Source organism: Rhea pennata, chromosome 5, assembly GCF_028389875.1.
Source record: "Rhea pennata isolate bPtePen1 chromosome 5, bPtePen1.pri, whole genome shotgun sequence".
NCBI lineage: Eukaryota > Metazoa > Chordata > Aves > Rheiformes > Rheidae > Rhea > Rhea pennata.
Genome location: NC_084667.1, coordinates 49757829 through 49775915, shown reverse-complemented (window position 1 = coordinate 49775915; position 18087 = coordinate 49757829). Strand labels below are relative to the sequence as shown.

The 18087-nt window shown below is 42.1% G+C and overlaps 1 protein-coding gene across 1 annotated transcript in view; it reads right to left on the bottom strand.

Moving 5' to 3' along the window:
* Nucleotides 1–8738, bottom strand: part of FLRT2 (fibronectin leucine rich transmembrane protein 2) — a 58698-nt gene extending 49960 nt beyond the window's left edge. Inside the window, exon 1 of the mRNA XM_062577835.1 lies at nt 8599–8738. The gene's annotated coding sequence lies outside the window, so the exon portion shown is untranslated. The remainder of the gene's footprint in view (nt 1–8598) is intronic.
* Between the last annotated feature and the right edge of the window lie 9349 nt (nt 8739–18087).

The following is an 18087-nucleotide window of genomic DNA, read 5'->3' as shown; positions in this document are numbered from 1 at the left end:
ATGTGTGTATCTGCTGATAAGAAATTTTTGCAGGAAAGAGAATCTGGATAGATCAACAGTTCTGTTGCCAAAGCTGCTGGCAGCAACTCTAACATCCCATTTATTCCAGATTCATAAAGGTCCACTGTGCTGATCTGAGGCTAGAGCTGAGTGTTTGAGTTGTGTGATAATATACTATCTAGTTGAAAACTGTATTACATACTAAATATTAAGTTAGACAGACACGAGTCAGATTACCCACTCTGGGGTAGAAACCAACCATCTTATTGGAACTGAGATCTCAATAGTTCCTGAGTTAGTGTGTGGTTGTGTGTTTTTTATATAACTAAAAATTAGTGCAACACCTTATAATCAGCACCAAAAGAGATATAAACCCAATTGCATCATTCTTTTCAAACTCTACTGAACACAGCACCACTCGTGGAAATAGTAATCTATTAATTGTGAGGGGAAAAGAAGTAGAGGAGAAAGGCAAATGTCTGAAAAAAAAGCTAATGTACTATTTCCATTTCAAAATTCTACAGTATCATTGTAGAATTGGCCTACCCACTAGTTAAATAAAAATAATAATGGAAGGTGCTAAATAATTAGTCTGAAAAATCAGAAGGGAATAGTTTGCTAAGTGATCCTTTGCCATTCAAATTCTCTCAGAAAGCTCTATTAGATTTTGCCTATGAGTTGTGTTCTTGCATGTGTGTATGTGTACATTTAGCATTCTGAATATGCAATACTAAATGCATATAAAAGAGATTTTGATAGGACACAACCTGGATAAAGCAATTAGAGTGACCTTACTGTCAGATGCTCTGCCACAGAGGCTTAGGAATCTCTAGGCAAAGAGGGGATTTGGCTCTATCTGTGCATTCAAAGTACACATTTTAAAAAGAGAGATGACCATTGTGCTGCTTTATTGCCTAGGCATTTTCAAAGCTGTAATAGTAGACACTTTTCTCTCTGAGTAAAGACTGTTATTCTGTTGCACAACACTGCAAAAGAAAAAGGTTGTGAAATTAATTTTGTCAAACAGTTAAAGTAATTTCTCAAAAAAAAAAAAAAAAAGAGAGAGAGAGAGAGAGAGAGACTTCTACTGGTAAGATGTATTTTACAATTTACTACTGAACTGCAGCAAGAAGCTCTTCACTGAGCAGTACGGCACAGGGCCAGAATGAGCTATTTCAGAAATCACTGCTAGGCATATACCAATCTGATACACAGGATTTAGCAATACAGTTGGGAATGCTGCTGTATGTATGTGTGTGTGTGTTCATGTTCTGTTAAATTTTAACTGTCTCTAACTGTATACTCCTATTCAGTATGAGGCAACATGTTTTTAGACAGCTAAATTTGGATTAAAGAGAGAGAAATGTATCAGGCTGGATAATAGAACTATTTATTTACTTATGATTTTCTGAGGGAAATTAATTTTCTATGGATTATTCAAAGGTCAAAATGTTTCAGATTAAAATTTGGAAAACACTTAAAGCAAGAACGAAAATTTTTTTGAGGAATATGCTAGAGATGTGATTGTGAACTGTTGATGAGCCTTGTATCTTTTCTACCTCCAGATTCTCTGGTTCACTTAATAACGTGGGGGCTAACAGTAATGGATCATACAGCATGATGTAATATGTATGTAGAACATTAATATTTTAAATTGGAGTCCTCCAACCATCTGATTCACAGTAAATGTTTCAGATATTGCAGTGATAAAACTTCAGATTTTTTTTAGATACCTATAATTTATTATGAAATAAGCAGCAAGCTTTCAACTGTTATGGCTTAAGAAAGAATGTTTAGTCTGAGAGAGCTTGCAACTAACTCCAAACCTAAATGCTTAAATATAACAGTAAACTAAATCTAGATCAGTCAGTGAGGTGGCCTGTGAAACAAGACAAACAAGCTTGCTTAATGGGGTACATTTAACCTGACGCAAATCTTTCAATGACACTGGAAGCATCACCTAGAAAAAAAGCTTTCTAGGTCACATACGAAATCATAAGGTAATACTTCTTCATTTAGAGACACTTCACACTGTTTCAACTAACATTTCAGGCACACAACAGCTTACTAAAACCATCTTACCAAAAATAGAATTCATACAGTGTTACGCTGATCTGATGTGTAGTCTACACACAGGTTTTGTAGCAATATAACTATGTAAATTGTGTCCATGAAAAACACCTATGCTGCTACAACCCTAATATGGATTTAGTTCTAACCATTTAAATATGATTTGTATCTATATAGCTTGTTTTTGCATGCACACATGAAGAAACTACTAATGTAAATATATATACATTAGTATAACCAGAGACACACTGATGGGGTTGTATCATCTTCAATTAGAGCTAAATGACATCACTTTGGGGTATTCAAATTATTACTCACATGAGTAATCCCTAAACATGAGAGGAGTTCCTGTGAAATTAACTTGCCAGTGAAAGAGAGAAGGACTGAGTCTGGAATCAAATAAATTAATTTTAAAAGCAGTCTTTCATCTGTGAAGTTCTGTTTAGTAAGCATAGGTAGATTTGCTACAGATTCTTTCCATCACTCTTGGGAATAATCCCTCTTGGAAGCACCTCAGTTTTTTACTCAGTTTAGAAACCTCTGACAGAATGAAGATAAATACATAGTTCGCTTCTGGTTTGATTTGATTTTTAATCCACCAGCAAAAAATATTATGATAATTCTTTAATGAAAAATAATGATGCAACAGCAGGGCATGCTTTGAAGGGTCTATGATTACATATAAATTCATAGTTACCTGTATATGTTTCACATACATATATTATATATACTATATATATGAAAAACATTTTTTCAGAACTGTGTATTAAATCTCTTGTTCAGTCAGTAAAGTTTCTGCTGATTTAAAGAAATTAATATTTTTTGTTGTACTCCTCAATGGTGGCATTGTGAACGCCATACACATTTCAGAACAGTTCTATTACTACTTTACTTTTTCTTTGTAGAAAAAGTATGTACAAAATCTCAAGAGAAAGAAATGTTTGTAATTCTGAACAAATAAGCCTATCATGGGTGATCTTATGACTGCAGTTTGACGATGGTTTAGTCCTCTATGACCTCTGTGGAGAGTGGGATGCCTACACTGCTGGTGGCTCCCAGAAGTGCTCGGTCACGCACGACGAGTGCTGTGTCCTTTCCTCTTTTCCCCCAGTACACCTTGCCTAGTTTTTACAAAACTGCTGAGTGTGGTGAAAGCTACTTACATGACTATGTAGTTTAGGACTGGACCTATTGTTAAGAAAAGTTTTTCTCTTTACTTTAACTTTCCTCATTGGTTCTGTATTAAGCAGGGGCGAGAGCTGCCAGTAGGAACTGGGAGGGATACTGCTGTAGAGCGCACACTGATTTCAGTCCTGAAAAGGAGCTGATGACACTTTCCTTTCACAGCTCTGACCTTTCCAGCTTTTAATGGGTCATGTAGTATTTCTGTACAGTTTATAATATTTACTATGACAGAAGAGTCTAGCATCAGCCTGCCTAGATGGTGTCAAGTGTAGAAGTCACTGTACGCAACGGTTAACGGCTAAAGAATCAGCAGGATTAAATTATAAAATCTTTTGCCCTAATCCTGTAATTATCCCTCAAGATCCTTGATGTTAAGCAAATTTTGTCCGAATAATATAGTTTGGCATGAACTCAGTCATAGTGAACATATTTTCAGGAAGGAGTTGATTTAATGTCTATATGATTTTGTATTTTGCAGATAATTAAATTACCCATGACAACTCAGCTATAATAAGAGACTTTGACCAAAGAGCAGAATTCCTTCCCCTCCATCCAAATGGTTTCAGTGATACTTTCATAAACAAATGACAATAAAAGGAATTAAATGCCCTCTTCCGTAATCTCTGGCTCAAGAGCTGTCCTCACCTGGCTGGGGTTTGTAAAATCAGGCTACAGAGAATGAAAAGAATCTCTATAGATTATTGTCCATGCTCCGTTTCAAACTGATTCTTTTTGTGACTGTAGTCATTAACCCATAAGTGTCACAGAAAATTGCAATGTTAATTGATCAGGTGAATAGATAGACAGTGATTAATAATTATGAAAGTGGCCTGCTGACTTGAAAGCCATACCAGAATATTTTTGGTGATCTTTACTAGCCTGCTTCATAACGGCCAGATCCTGCAAAACACTGATCAGGTCTTGTCAGAGGCAAGTCACATTTCACTTGAGGCCAAAATAAAATTATCACTTTTGCAAGATTCAGCCTACAAATGATCTGATCCTGTACATCAAAAGCTTATTAAGTGTTGCCAACAAAGACCAAAGAATCAGTTTCAGTGATGGTATTCCTTTGAATAAGCAACAATTCTAGAGGCTGCATGACTTTATAAATTCATCCTCACTTTAAATTATACTAGAGAAAGTTTCTTTTAAAATAATAAATTAATTAACAGAGCAGTCACAGATTGAGGTAAAATATACAGGCAAATGTTCCTAGGTAGAGCCAAGAGCCTAAGATTTCTTTTTAAAAGAGATATTTTACAGATCTCTTTATGCATCATTAAGTTTTCAGGAATACTGAGCAGAACATGATGGACTTGTTTTAAAATGTTGCTAGTATTTAGTTTTGATTCAGTTCAAAAGGGTATGCCAGAAGAAGAAATCAAAGAGGAAAAAAAGAATGTTAGCTATATAAAACAATCAGGTTCTAACAATTTACACCAGTGGCTGAAAATATCAGATTAAATTGCACTATTCCTGACATGTTGTTTGATGTGACCAGAATATAATCTATTATGCAGAGAATAGCTTTTTATTATTATTAATTTAAATACTTATTTCCTGGGTATTTCCTACGGATTAAGGTTTGGGTTTGTTTTGAATAAATGAATAAAACATCTCTGTCAAGAAACGTATTTTAATGACTATTTTTTGTGGTTATTTTTCTTTAAAAGAAGTCAATTACTTGAAAGGAGTAGGTTACTCATAGCTCTAGGGAACTAAAGTTTGTATCTTCAGTGAATGTTAAATTAGCCTTCTTCACAATAATAACCATATATAATATACTTTTTTATTTTTAAAGACAAATAAAATACAAATATTTGTTTTACTAGAAGAAAAGAAAATGCAATTTTTAAGCCTTTGGGGTAAGTTCCAGTTCTTGAGGAAATAAATAAATAATGTTGACAGAAAGGCTCCTGAAAAGACTGCCGAAGAGGGAGGGAAGAAAATACCTAAAAACATCATATTACCAAGAGCTAAGGTAATCAACTACAGTCTGGGAAATGTCAAACAATGGTATTCACCTACTCAAAAATTCTGCTGATCAAATCCTCAACTGCCATTTACAATCACTAACTAAAACATGGAATATAGCTGTGGATATAAACAAGAGACAAATTAGTATTGGGAAGCTGGGTTTAATAATCCCCTAAAAGAGACCATCTGTTTATAAAGACCCCCTTTTCCTTGATCTCTGACATGTATTCCTAATATAGACACAGCTGGATTTTTTTTCTACATTTTTTAAACACCCTGCTACTATAAAGTCTACTTATAGTATATCTGGTCTGAGTGTTTGTCTCAAGTTTCAGTTGTTATGTAAGCACTCAGGGGCAATAAAATTTCACATACAGTCAGCCAGCTTTAGAGTAAGTATTAAACCATCAGACAAACATAAATGCATTTTTTTATTACTGACGTTCAACAGCACTGGATACTTTTTATTTTTCTGGGTTTGTGTTTGTTTGTTTGTTTGTTTGTTTGTTTTTCCAAATGTTCATCATATGTTTCCTGGAATAGCTGACAGTGATGCACATTTGGAACTACAGTTCAATTTCCTTGTTTCCCTGTTTAAATTGCTAAGAAATCACAATGTTCATAATGGATATGACATTGACAACCTGGTGACCTGGTGAGCCAGGTGATTTTCCAGTATAAAAAAAGCAAAGCAATTCATAGCCTCTCTTCACTATGGAGAAGAAAAGGGAAGGAAAAAAGAAAAAAAAAGAAAAAAAAAAGACTATACACTTCTCACAGATAGAGGTCACTAATGGACTGGATTTGAATCAGTCTGGTAGAAGCCTCAAAGTTATATGAAAGTAATCTAGTGAAAAATGAACTCATTTTGAAATTAAAGAGGTAAGAGAAATGATTAAGAAATAAAGCTCTCACCTTCCTGGAAATATTATTATCTTAAGTATGCCTTCTTTCTAGTCCTTTAAATAGAAAGTGCAGTACAGGAAAAGCCTGATAATGATGCTTGTTTGAATTCCTTTTTTTTTTTTTTTTTTTCCTTGACTTGGTAAAACTATGACTACCCTTCATTTCTGTGGGAAGGGTAGAGAAGTCAGCCCTAATAACATCCTACACTTTGGAAACTGTTATTTTAAGCAGTTAAAGACAAGCACATTCTTGATTCTCAATGGAAACCATAGCCTGTGTAATGCAGATTCCAACTGAGAGAGTGTAGGGTTGCGCAAAGGAGATATGTCTACATCTTAAATCAAACTATCCAACAGGCCAGGATATAAATGTGACTTGCGACAGTGGCTCAAATTAGATCCAGATTCTCAAAGTCAAACATAGATAACATCACCTTATTCAAAATATAGGGTGCATGTGTGCATGAGGAGTGAATCTTGTAAGAATGCTGGGTGCATTCCAGCACCATTTTTTATTGTTACAGCCTTGGACTTTGGAAAACACTGATGACTGGTCTAGTCACAGGTAGTTTTACAGATATGGTATTTACACAATGATTTGATTTGCTTCATATACAGTATTCCAGGCCTGCACTCTCTTACTTTTAGCTGCCTACCATTTTAAATAGCAAATTACCCACAAATGATAAAGATATTTGAAGTTTCTCCTCTTGTACCATTTTCAGGAACAAAATCATCATTAACATTTTAACATCACTTTTTGCACTTAGAAATGGTGACTTTCAGATGACATCGGTTGTATCTTTTTGGTGATGCAAAGATTATGATAACATTGTATAGATTGACTCTTAAGGAAGAAAGGAAAGATAGGTAGGTAGGGATATAAGTGCAGTACCTTTAAAATGATCTGAAAAAAAAAATGCCAGGATGGATTTTTTCCCTTTCCAAATACAGGTGTTTTTGAATCACTTAATGAATTTCCTCTGAAAATGAAATTATAAAATGAAATTATACAAAGGTACTTTTGGAGAAAGACCACATCACCGAATGAAGCTCTGAATGGAGTCCTTTTTTTTTTTTTTTTTTTTTTTTTTAATCTGAATAGAGATCAATCTCAACCTCTAATCTAAATTGGTTTCATTTTCCCTGCAAGCACTGAGAAGTCAGATGCAGTAAATAAACCTCTCTTTTAACACACCCTATCTTTCTATGTGTGTGTGTGTCTGTGTGCATGTGTGTGTGTGAGAGAGAGAGAGAGAGCAGACTGACTTGCTCTAGTGTCTTTTCCTGCTTCTCATGCAAGGAACTTCTCCCTTTCTGTTTAGCTGAGTTCTGCATTGCAAAGAGCAGCATCTGAAGAAATCTAATCAGTACCTTCCACACACAGTACAGGAATTTACACGGATTTGTGCCTTGGATTTATTAGCTTATTGTAAGCCTTAAAACAGATTTCCTCCATTAAAATTAATTAAAAGCTCCTGTTGACTGATTCCCACTCCGAAAAGAAGGAAGGTGGAGAGCTTCTCCCCTACTTTGCTGCTGTTTTTTTTTTTTTTTTTTTCAATCTTTGGCCAAACCATGGGGTTTTATTTCTTGTTGTAGAGAGGTCTTTTCAGCTGTTTCACTTCTTTTTCGGGATGTGCTTTTTTTTTTTTTTTTTTTTTTTTTTTTTTTTTGTTAGATCTTCCCCTCCCCCCCTCCACCTTATTATTATTTTACCAGGGACCACTATCTAATTCAGCAGGTCTATGAGGGGCTGCTTTGTATTCAGAAGTCCTGATCCAATTCCCTTCACCTCTCTCCCACCCACACTCCGACCAGCCCCCGCTCCTGCGCCTGCCGATCAGATCTGATGAATTCTCCTGTCGTTCACACTTCCCTGCTCTCCCTTGCCTTTAGATTTCTTAACACTTGCCAGCGCGGAGCGAAACCTACTTTCCCTTTCGAGTAAGGCTCATCTTTTAAAGTTCCCGTTTCTCAAAACCACCGCTGCGAAAACAGTAATAATGCTGACGGTAATGCTAATGCGCGCACTCGGCCGAGGCTCCCGCTGCGGGAGCAGCGCCCGGTTCTCCCCGGCGAGCGCGGCGCCGAGCGCCCCGCCACGGGCTCGGGGCGCCCGCGGGGGGCCCGCGTCGGCACCCGCCTTTCGGCGCTGCCGTGCGCCCGAGCTCCAGGGGCCCCGTGTGCCTGCCCCGCTGCACCACTCAGGCTGGCTTAAAATAACCGGGAGACCCTCTTTAACACTTGCCAGGGACCATCAGTAAATCCGTGCGTGTATGTGCCCTGTGCCCCACACTCGCTGACACAGGTCTCTAATAAGGCGGGTGAGATATTTCTGATCCCAACTGGTCAACTCTACCTTCTCGGAGAAGGCAAAGGGCACCAGGGCTTTAAACCGCCCGGGGACTAGAATTACCAGGAAGGAGAAAAGAAAGAAATGAAATCCCGACTGTACCTGGTGGTGTCTGGGAATCCCTCGCCGGCACCGATCATAATCCCCCTCCGCGCCTCTTGCCCCCCACACCAAAACTTTTCCGCCGCCGCCGCTCCTCCGTGGTGGCCGCCGCTCGCCGCGCAGCGCGGGCGCCCAGCGCCGGTCCCGGCCGGCCCCGCGGGCCCGTTCCCCGCCGGCCGCCGCCGCTCCGGAGCGACCCCCGCGCCTCCCTCGCCTTCCTCCCTTACGAGGCAGCGGCATCGTCCTCCCCCCTGCTCAGCCACCTCCTCCTCCGGCGCGCAGCCCGCAGCTCTGGCATCCCCAACGCACTTTCTCTCCTCGATCCGCTCGCTCTCTTCCCCCCGCCGCTCCTCCTTCTCCGGTAAAAAATAAATGAGAAGGGACGGCGGGTATGTCTGGTCTTTTTTTTTTTTTCCCTCTTTCTTTCTTTCTTTTTCCTCTCTCTGTCCTCTGGAGGTGGTAAGAGGATCACGTAAGGAGCACGCACAGAGAACCAGGACCTTCAGAAGTCGGAGGAGGCATGCGGACACATATATGTGAGTATATGTGTGAGCGTGTGTCAGTCTCTCCAAGTCCTGCGCCTGCCTTCAGCCAGGATTGCAGGCTGATCTTAGCAGTAATGATGCCTCAGATCTGACTATTCCCTGCTAATGTAAGTCGTGCCTTTTTTTCCTCCCTGCCTGACACCCCAGGGAGATGTTTACAGTAATGAATTCAGTTGATAGCCATCTCTCTCTCTCTCTCTCTCTCTCTCTCTCCTGGAGTCCCTCCCACATTTCTAGTTTAAAGAATGCTTGGAAGGCAGGGCTGCAACCTAAAGCTTTCCAAGAGGCAAAGTCAGGCTAGGTTTTCTTTTTCTCTTTCTCTCCCCCCCACCCCCACTTAACCCATTCCTTGCTGAGGGAGCTTAGCGAGCTCCGTCTCCTGGGATCGGCCCCCGCTTCGTCGCTCGCGGTGAGGGGGCCGTGCAGGGCGGCGCCCGGGGCGGGGGTGCGCAGCTCGGGTCACTCGCCCGCGGCCGGGAAGCTCAGCCCGGGATAATGCCCCGCGGCGGGGGTGCACAGCCCAGAGTAACCCCCGCGGCGGGGGTGTGCAGTCCGGGTCACCTCCCTCCGCGGGCAGGGGTGCGCAGCCTGGGATATCCCCCCTCCCCTTGGCGGTAGGTGCGCAACCCGGGTCACCCTCCCCCCCTCCCCCCAGCAGGGGTTTGCAGCTAAGGCCACCCTCTCCTCCCCCCCCCCGCGGCGCCAGGGAGCCCCGCTGGCGGGGGCTGCACGAAGGGAGGGCGCGGGACTGCGCCCAGGGCGCGCTCTCGCCGTCCTTCAGAGCAGGGCTGCCTCGGCCCCACCGCCCCGGGGGCCCTCGGGGGTGTCGGAAGGGAAGGCAGGAAGCGAGCTGCAGTCCGAGTCGGGAGATGCCCCTGCTAGCAATAATTACAGCCGTGCTCTCCACCAACATGGCGTTATTTCATGCGCAGCCACCGGCGAGCCCGCCCCCTCCACTCCCCCCTTTTTCTCTCCCTCTCCTTTTCCCCTGCGAACTTTTAGGTAGGCAGTAGCAGCATGGAATAAATATAAGAGAATAAAGGAAAATCCAGCCTTCAAGGAAAGAGATGGACCTCCTTTAATATTCCGTCTGATTTCTATGATCAGTCAGATTTTAAAACTGCTGGAGAAGACACTTTTTGCCCCAAAGCGCTAATAACCCCCCCCACGCCGGCCCCACACCAATGTCTCCTTCAGCACCTTTATCGTGTGTGTCTCTGTGTGTGTGCGTGCGTGTGTGTATGCGTGCGTGCATGCATTCTGGGTTGTCTGTGCTTGTTTAGGGGTAACCCTTCCCCCGCCGCCCAGTTGCCTGGTAAGCTTCTGCCTTGTCCTGACAAGTCCAGGTAAAGACAGGACTATTTAATTCCGAGGAGCACTTGAGCGATAGGGTAGAGTCATTAAGGTAGGACGTGGGGTGTGCGAAGAGAAACTACCTGAAGTCCTGTACTAATAAAGAAAATGCACAATACGACTTTTGCTGCAAGTTACTTTAAGAGAGGGGATAGGGAAGGATGGAAGAGAGAAGAGGCGAGCTGATCAATGCCATGTGTCGAGGAACTAGAAAAGGCAACTGAAATGCCTCGGGGTTTGCTTCCCCCTCACCCTTGGCTGTACACTAGCTTGGATTTTCTGCTCAGCCGTACCTCAAAAGCTGAATCACTTGCCATTGTCCCGCACCTCCTTCGCCATTCACTTGGGGAGGGCTAAATTATTCACGACTTCAAAGGCTCCCTAAGCCGCGCCGAGGAACCTCGGCGCGGAGCCCGGTGCGAGGGGCAGCCCGGCGGGGTGCGCGTCCGCCGGGGCTCCCCGCGCTCCGGCACCCGCCCCTCGGGCCCCGGCCGCCCCCGACTCCGTGAGCCCTCCAACGGGGCTTAGGAGAGAGCCGAGTTGTTTATAGCGCACTCAAATACCGAGCCGAACCATGCCGAGCCGAGCCGTGCTGCCTGCCCGCTAGAAGAAGAGGTTGGCCCAGCGCGGTGCCGCGCAGCACCTTTCGCCTATGCGGATGCGCGGGGCAACGGCGGGGAAGCGCGGAAGGGGAGCGCAGGTAGCTTGGCATTTCTCGGGGGACTCGGCGAGGAGAAAGGAGATGACGGCGAGACCTCCCTGCTCTCCCCCGATACTGTTGCCTCGCGGGGCCGGGGTCTGCTCCAGCACCCTCGGGATGGAAGGGAGGCCGGTGCGCCTCGCAGGTCTCGGCGGGCTCGGGAAGGAGCGGGTCTGAACGGCGCCGGCCGCGGGGGCAGCCAACCTCCCCGGCAGAGATGGGGCAGCTCTGAAGTCGAGTCTCTGCCCGCAGATCCCAGCTGGACCAGAGGAATGAATGGAGCAGGAGCCCTGTAGGGTCCAAAGGCGAATGAACAATCTCTTTCAAAGGTTGCCTTAGGTTTTTTTTTTTTTTTCTTTTTTTTTTTTTTTTTGACCTGTCTTCTTTTGCTGTTTCTCCTTTTCTATTTTTTTCTCCTTGCATACTTTTTAAAGCACCTCCTTGCACATGTTTTATACCTCTTTCCTGAAGCTTACGGACAACTGGCGCATTTTCTGCTGACAAATTTCCCTTTCTAAACCTTCCTCATTCTCTCTCCACCCGTCCTGCGTTCCCAGTATTAGTAACCTGTAAACAACAAATAAAGCAGATGCGGCCGATCACAAATTTCTGCCTCTCCTCCCCCTCTCCCCGCCCGAGTCACAGACTGGGGGAACACTAAAGAACTTCTGCAAGGCTGTAGGCTGCTGTCATGTCCCATAGTCTTAGAGAGGTTAGGGCAAATTAGGACTGTTCCCCTCCCCGACTGCAGCTGCTTATTCAGCCCGCACATCGGATTAGGGAAAAATACCTAGGACGCACTTTGGTCAAATCAAGATCGTGCCAAAAGAAAAGTGACTTAACTAGCCATTACCTGTTTTGGCTGAGGTAGGTCCTCCTCGGTAGATCACCCAAAGCCCACTGGGTCAGGCAAGTTGAAAGGGGAGAAGGTAGCATAACAGCTGGGCTCCGGCATGGTATTGTTTTAAGGATCACCACCAAGGTCTCTTTTTTCCATAGCTGCCAATGGTAACCATCACTCAAGGTTTCTCTCAAGGAAAAGAGGAAAGAAATTTGCTTTCCAAGCCGCTGTCCAGCTGGTCATTTAGCCCTGACACCCCACTGATGACACTGAAGAACGCCCGGCTAAAAGTGGTTAAACACCTGGTAATTTCCTTTCTTCTCTTCTCCTGGCGACTCCGGCGCAACGCCACAGAGCGATCTTATCGATGTGTGATCATTATTCACTGGTGACAACCAGAGATGCAGAGCTCCTAAGTGAGGGTGACAGATTTCAAGCGTTTGGCTGCAGCATACTAAGCCTTAGACATATTCTTCCTCAAACTTTGCCTAGCAAGCAAGTCAGCGGCTTAACCCTTTACAATCCTTTATGTCCCATGGACACTGAGACCTCAGCCCGCGTGGGAGTGCTTGTTTGAGAGCAATCACAACACACACGGTTGCTTGGGCGAGGACTTTTTATTACGTGTCAGTTTCTATTCTTGGTTCTTTTCAACTGAAACAAATCAGAAGCATCAACACTGGGGGACAGTTGAGGACCTGAATATTTCTCCTCTGTGGTTAGGGGCTGGAAAAATCCCCACAGCGAGGGAGATCTCTTGGGGACCCACCTGTGGTCCCTACTTTGTCACAGAGTCCGGCATGCAAACTGTCATACACAGCGCTTGAATATCTCTCGCACACTCATATATAGAGTTTCTGCAGTTTCCTCAGCATGATGCAGCTGAAAGTACAGGTCTGAAAGTGCTATTTCATGCAGACCTTCGGATTCAACTCGTTTATGGGTTATTAATAACAACAGAGAAAGGAATAAGTCAGAAAGAAACGTATTGCCATGGGGAAAAAAATGAAAGTCTTTTTCACAGATGCACTTTGTAGTCAAAGGAAATATTTACCACCAGCAAACTCCAGCATGTCAGAACATGTTTCCTCCGAAGCAGAAAAGAGCTTTAAAATGAGAAAGCAAGCATGTGCAATTCAAAGATGAAATGAAGTGCAGGAAACCCTTCCAAACTCAATACCACCGGCTCGAAGTCTGACGGTGAGACAAGCTGTCAGCACTGGTAACACGAAGATGTAGACATTAGTGAACTCCATGGGTTTTATATTATTCATATATATATATACATATATATATACCTCAGTAAATTACAGTGTTTCTGTTCTTTTCTCTGCCTCCATAAAGGAGGGGAAACGTCTAACCGCAGCTGAACGACCGTCGGAGCCTGGATGTGAGATGGTCTGCAGGGGGTTCCTTACAGAGTCCCAGCCTTGCAATGGTCACACAGCAGGAAGGACGCAGAGGCAGGCTGGTGCGCATGAAGGGAGTCTGATTTCTCTCTTCATTAAAGGTGTAAGATAAGACTGGACAAAGAGAAGAATCACATAATAAGCAAATAGTCATCAAACATTACTTGTCTCCCTCCTTTAAGTTTCTGAATTTAAACAGAAAAGGCTGATAACCCCCCCCCCCCCCCCAAGAAAAGGGACCTTTTATACATCGCATATATTCTTGTCCTATTTATAATAACCGATTACATGAGTGGAGAAGGTGATTAGGCCTGATCGATTCAGGTCACACAGTCATGATTGCAGCTCCCACTGCCCCGCTCGTGTGCAAAGCGGAAACCTCGCAAACTGGAAGCCCCGGCAGGCGGGAGCCGGCGGAGCGCCCGGCGGGCGGCGGGGCGGCTGCCTGCACGTCCCCGCGCTCGGCCGAGGGGGCAGCAGAGCACAGCGCTCGGCCCCGCCGCCCGGCCGCCGCCGCAGCCGCGCCGCAGCCCGCCCGAGGGCCGCGAACGCCGCGGCGGCTGGAAGCTTCCCCCCTTTGCTCCCTCGACCGCTTCGTGTTTCAGTTCGTCAGCCTTCCCCGCCTTCCTTCAGTTGTTAGTCGTGGCTACAGTCTGATTACTTGGAGGGTAAACTTTTTTTTTTTTTTTTTTTTTTTTTTTTTTTTTCCCTACTATAAATGTGTGAAGCATTTTTTTTTTAAACAAACTGCTTTGCACGATTGAAAGATTGTAAACTGGATGGAGAATGTTATATTCTCTTTAAATTGCCTCTAATCATTCAAGGTGGCTAGCCTGGAGTGATGGTCCAGTGAGCTGTAATTCAAACTTAATTATTGTAAGAGAATGTGAAATAGTATAATATTAAAAAAATTTACAAAAATAAAAGCAGTTGTCTCAGATCATCACAAATGTCTCTTTTTCAGCTATATTGTTAAAATGATATTTGCAGCTTGCAAGAGACAGAGTAGAAAGAGCTAGAAGTACTTCTGCAAAGAGGAGGCTAGTCTAAAACACATGGAATAATTTCCATTTGTGTCAACAGACTTTGGATCAGGCCTTAAATTCACACAGTAGACAGAATGAAAAAATACAATATGAATTCTTCACCAAATTTTGGTAAAATCAGGGAAAGGCAAAGGCAAAGGCAAAGAGAAGGAAAGAGGAAGGGAAATGGAAGAGGAAAGGTAAAGGAAAGGGTAGGGGAGGGGGGAGGGGAGAAGGGAGAAGGGAGGACAGCGCTCTAGAAAACTATGACTTTAGAAAGATTTTGTCTAGCTTATTTCCTGGATGTAAAGGACACAAAAGTGTATCTGATGACAGACCAATAGCCTTTAAGTCATCATTATATTCTATTTTGAATTCTAGACAAGATGAAGGGATGAATGTGTTCCGTTGCAATTTAAAACAAATGAAGTACTTTGGCTAGAACAGCACTAGACTAGGGAAAAAACCCACACTCAACACGAACATATTTTCTCTGAGCTCTCATTTCTCTTGTGAGCTTAAAATGAAAACACCATATTGGTTCTGCAACCGAGACTTCAACACAATTTGTGATATGACTCTCAAATGGTAAATTTCTTCAAATCTGGAGCACAGGGATTGGATTGTATTTCTAAATAAAATTAAAACAAAAATATACCATTAGCCTGTCCTCATTTCTTGAGGCTCTCACCATCACCATTCCCTTCCCCCTACCCCTCAGCCCACAATTACCTTCTAATTTTTGACTTGTGTTGTTAGGTATCACTTTGTAATTGTACGCACAGTGCCTTGGGGTGCTATACTTTATAGCCTTGACCTAGTAGAGGCTCTCCCTTCTTTACCCCAAGGGATTTCTGCATTTAGCTTTTGGCATATCATGACAAACTTTTTCTAAGAGTTGCCTTTGGCCATCCTCCACAGATGTGTCCCAGGAGACAGGAATCCGGGATGTTTTTTTGTCTTTAAGCCTGAGGAGGATATTTCAAGGTTTTCTGTTTGCAACCTTTTTGCCAAGTTGATTTCTGATGAAAGTAGGAAATAAGCTGGTCAAAATTTGCTGGAAAATCTTGCTTTTCCTTTCCTTATGAACTCCTTAGAGACTCTTATTGAATATTGTTCAAATCACAATAAATCCATCTAGATGCTAGATCTGATGGCAGATAGTTTGGAAACAGACAAACAGGTAAGACAGGAAGTCTTGATTATAACATTTTGTTGTACTTTAAAAGTTAAAAAAATCTTTTTTCTGAACATGCTTTGTAACTAAACTATGACAAATCATGTTGCACGTTGTGCCTTCTCAGTCTTCAAATATGGAGATTTTAGAGAAGATAAAATTCTATAGATAAATTGTCAGTTGCTCATCTTAATTTTATGTTGAAAACAATTGCACAAATATAGAATAATCCAGCCAACAGTTAATTGCATCTGATCAAATTGAGGTAATTTAAATGGCTAAATCATAGGGACACGAGACAAGAATGTGGTAATAATTTAACATGGTTATCCATTTTCTTTGTTTTTTCATGTATGCAAAATATGAGGAAAAAACTGAAGGACAAGAAAAGCATCTGGCTAAAATCAATAGACTTGAGAAAAAAAGAAAGCTTATTTATTAACACCTAACTACTCACCATAGTGGGAGTGGAAAGCATAAGTAAAACTTTGTGAATAGCATAAAAATGATCCAGGCAGGTTGTTTCTTTAACCAACTCTAAACAAATTCATTAAGTTCCTTTTCACCATCACGGCTAGACTTTGAAATAAAGGAAAATTTTCCATCCCTGGCTCTGTGACTGAACCCTTATCCTTCTAGAAAACAAGCCACACACTTCAATCAGATGCATACTGTGACTGCACTATATAGAACTGAAAAACCACCTCAGTGAAAGTCACGCAGAATTCATTTATGCATTCATCCCTCTTCTTTCATTTTAAGGGGAGAAGGCTAGAAGGCTGGCTATCAATCTACTCCAGAAACAGCATCATTTGCTGATCACAAGGCCATCTGCCCTATCTCCCAAGGGACCTCAAGAGCTTACTCGTTCTAATTTTCTACCGATTAAAAACCAGATTCATTTGTACTTCTTATCCACAGATTCAGCAGGCTGAACTCATTCTTTCACTGCTGCCACTGCCAAGTTCTTTCCTGAAACTTTTTGTGTTTTCAAGGGGACTATTACAATTATGGAAAGGTCATTCTAAATGATCTAACAGGATCCAGTATTCTTTCAGCTCAATAAACATGAAAGGACATATTTTACAAGTATGAGGATTTATAGAAGTCAGAGAGGAGAAAATTAGTTTAAAATAATTAGCATGGTCAAAGTTTCTCTTGCAAAATGGTTTAAAGTGATAACATGAAAAAATGCTAAAATGCTATATTATTATAGACCTCAGGTCTCCTAGCATAGCTCTTAAAGCTAATTTTATTGACTTCTATGCAGAACCTCACATAAGACTAGCAAATTGTGTTCTAAAATGTTTTTTAAAAAACTCAAACTCTGTCTAGTAACAGTTGTTAACCTTCCTTCAATTGTAGTATAAGCTAATTATGTGCAACAGGATACAAAAAAGAATGTAGATTTTCTATTGAAACTTACTGATTTATGTTTTTTTTCTGGATTAATTCCTTAATTATGACAAAGAGATAATGTCATTTGAGAAGCCTTTTCTAACTCTTCCTGTTTATTTATTTTAGAATAGGTTGCTGCAAAAAGGATCAGCAAAAATGAAAATCAGATTCAATTTTCTTCACAAGAAGGTATAAAGACATTACCTTGACAATCAGAGATCGAGAATCATGGGCTCCATTACTATACTTCCAAATTCAGAAATAAATGAGCAAGAATCTCTGCATGCTGCTCTGCCAGAAGGTCCTGTTTCCAATGGCTACTACTTGAGGGCAGAAAAGCTTGTCACTATGGTACAAACTGATCGCCTGAAAGGAAAGCAAAAAAATCTGGGCAGAATGACTGAGCTGGTTCTGTTCTGCATCCTGATAAATTGGCACTAAGCTTTCAAGTCTTTAGAGAATTTTGAGGTAGTGAAAATATCTTGTAAAACCACTTGTCTTGCTCTTCAGCAGTACAAAGCACCCATGTCACAGATTTGTGGACTGAGAGGATAAAAAGGTTGTTAGAACAGTTAGCAACTCTTTGAGCAGTTTCAAAATATAGGGTACCAGCTTTATTTTGTTCAGTTCTAAACTTATTCTTAAGATTTAGTAACTAAATCTATAGATCATGCCACTTTAATAGGTTCTTTGTAAACAGGAAGATCTTGCCTTTTAGACTTGGAGGAACTGTTGGTAGAAGGAACAGGGATCTCTGACTAGATCTACCAAACCAGTGAAACATTCATTGCACACCCAGCTAAGTATGGCCTGCTAGCAAAGAAATTAGAAGGAATGTGCTTTAATGAGGTGTGTGTACTACTTGGAAGTAGAAATACCCTGCTGAAAGGTATGAGGCTACTCACTGCATTGAGGATATGAAGAGTATTTTATCACTAGTATCAGCCAAATTTGTCTTAATTTCTTTCCTGTACTGCAGAAGAAGTTGGAAAGGTTCTAAATTTTATTACACCAATGGAATCAGTATGGTGAGAAAACCCA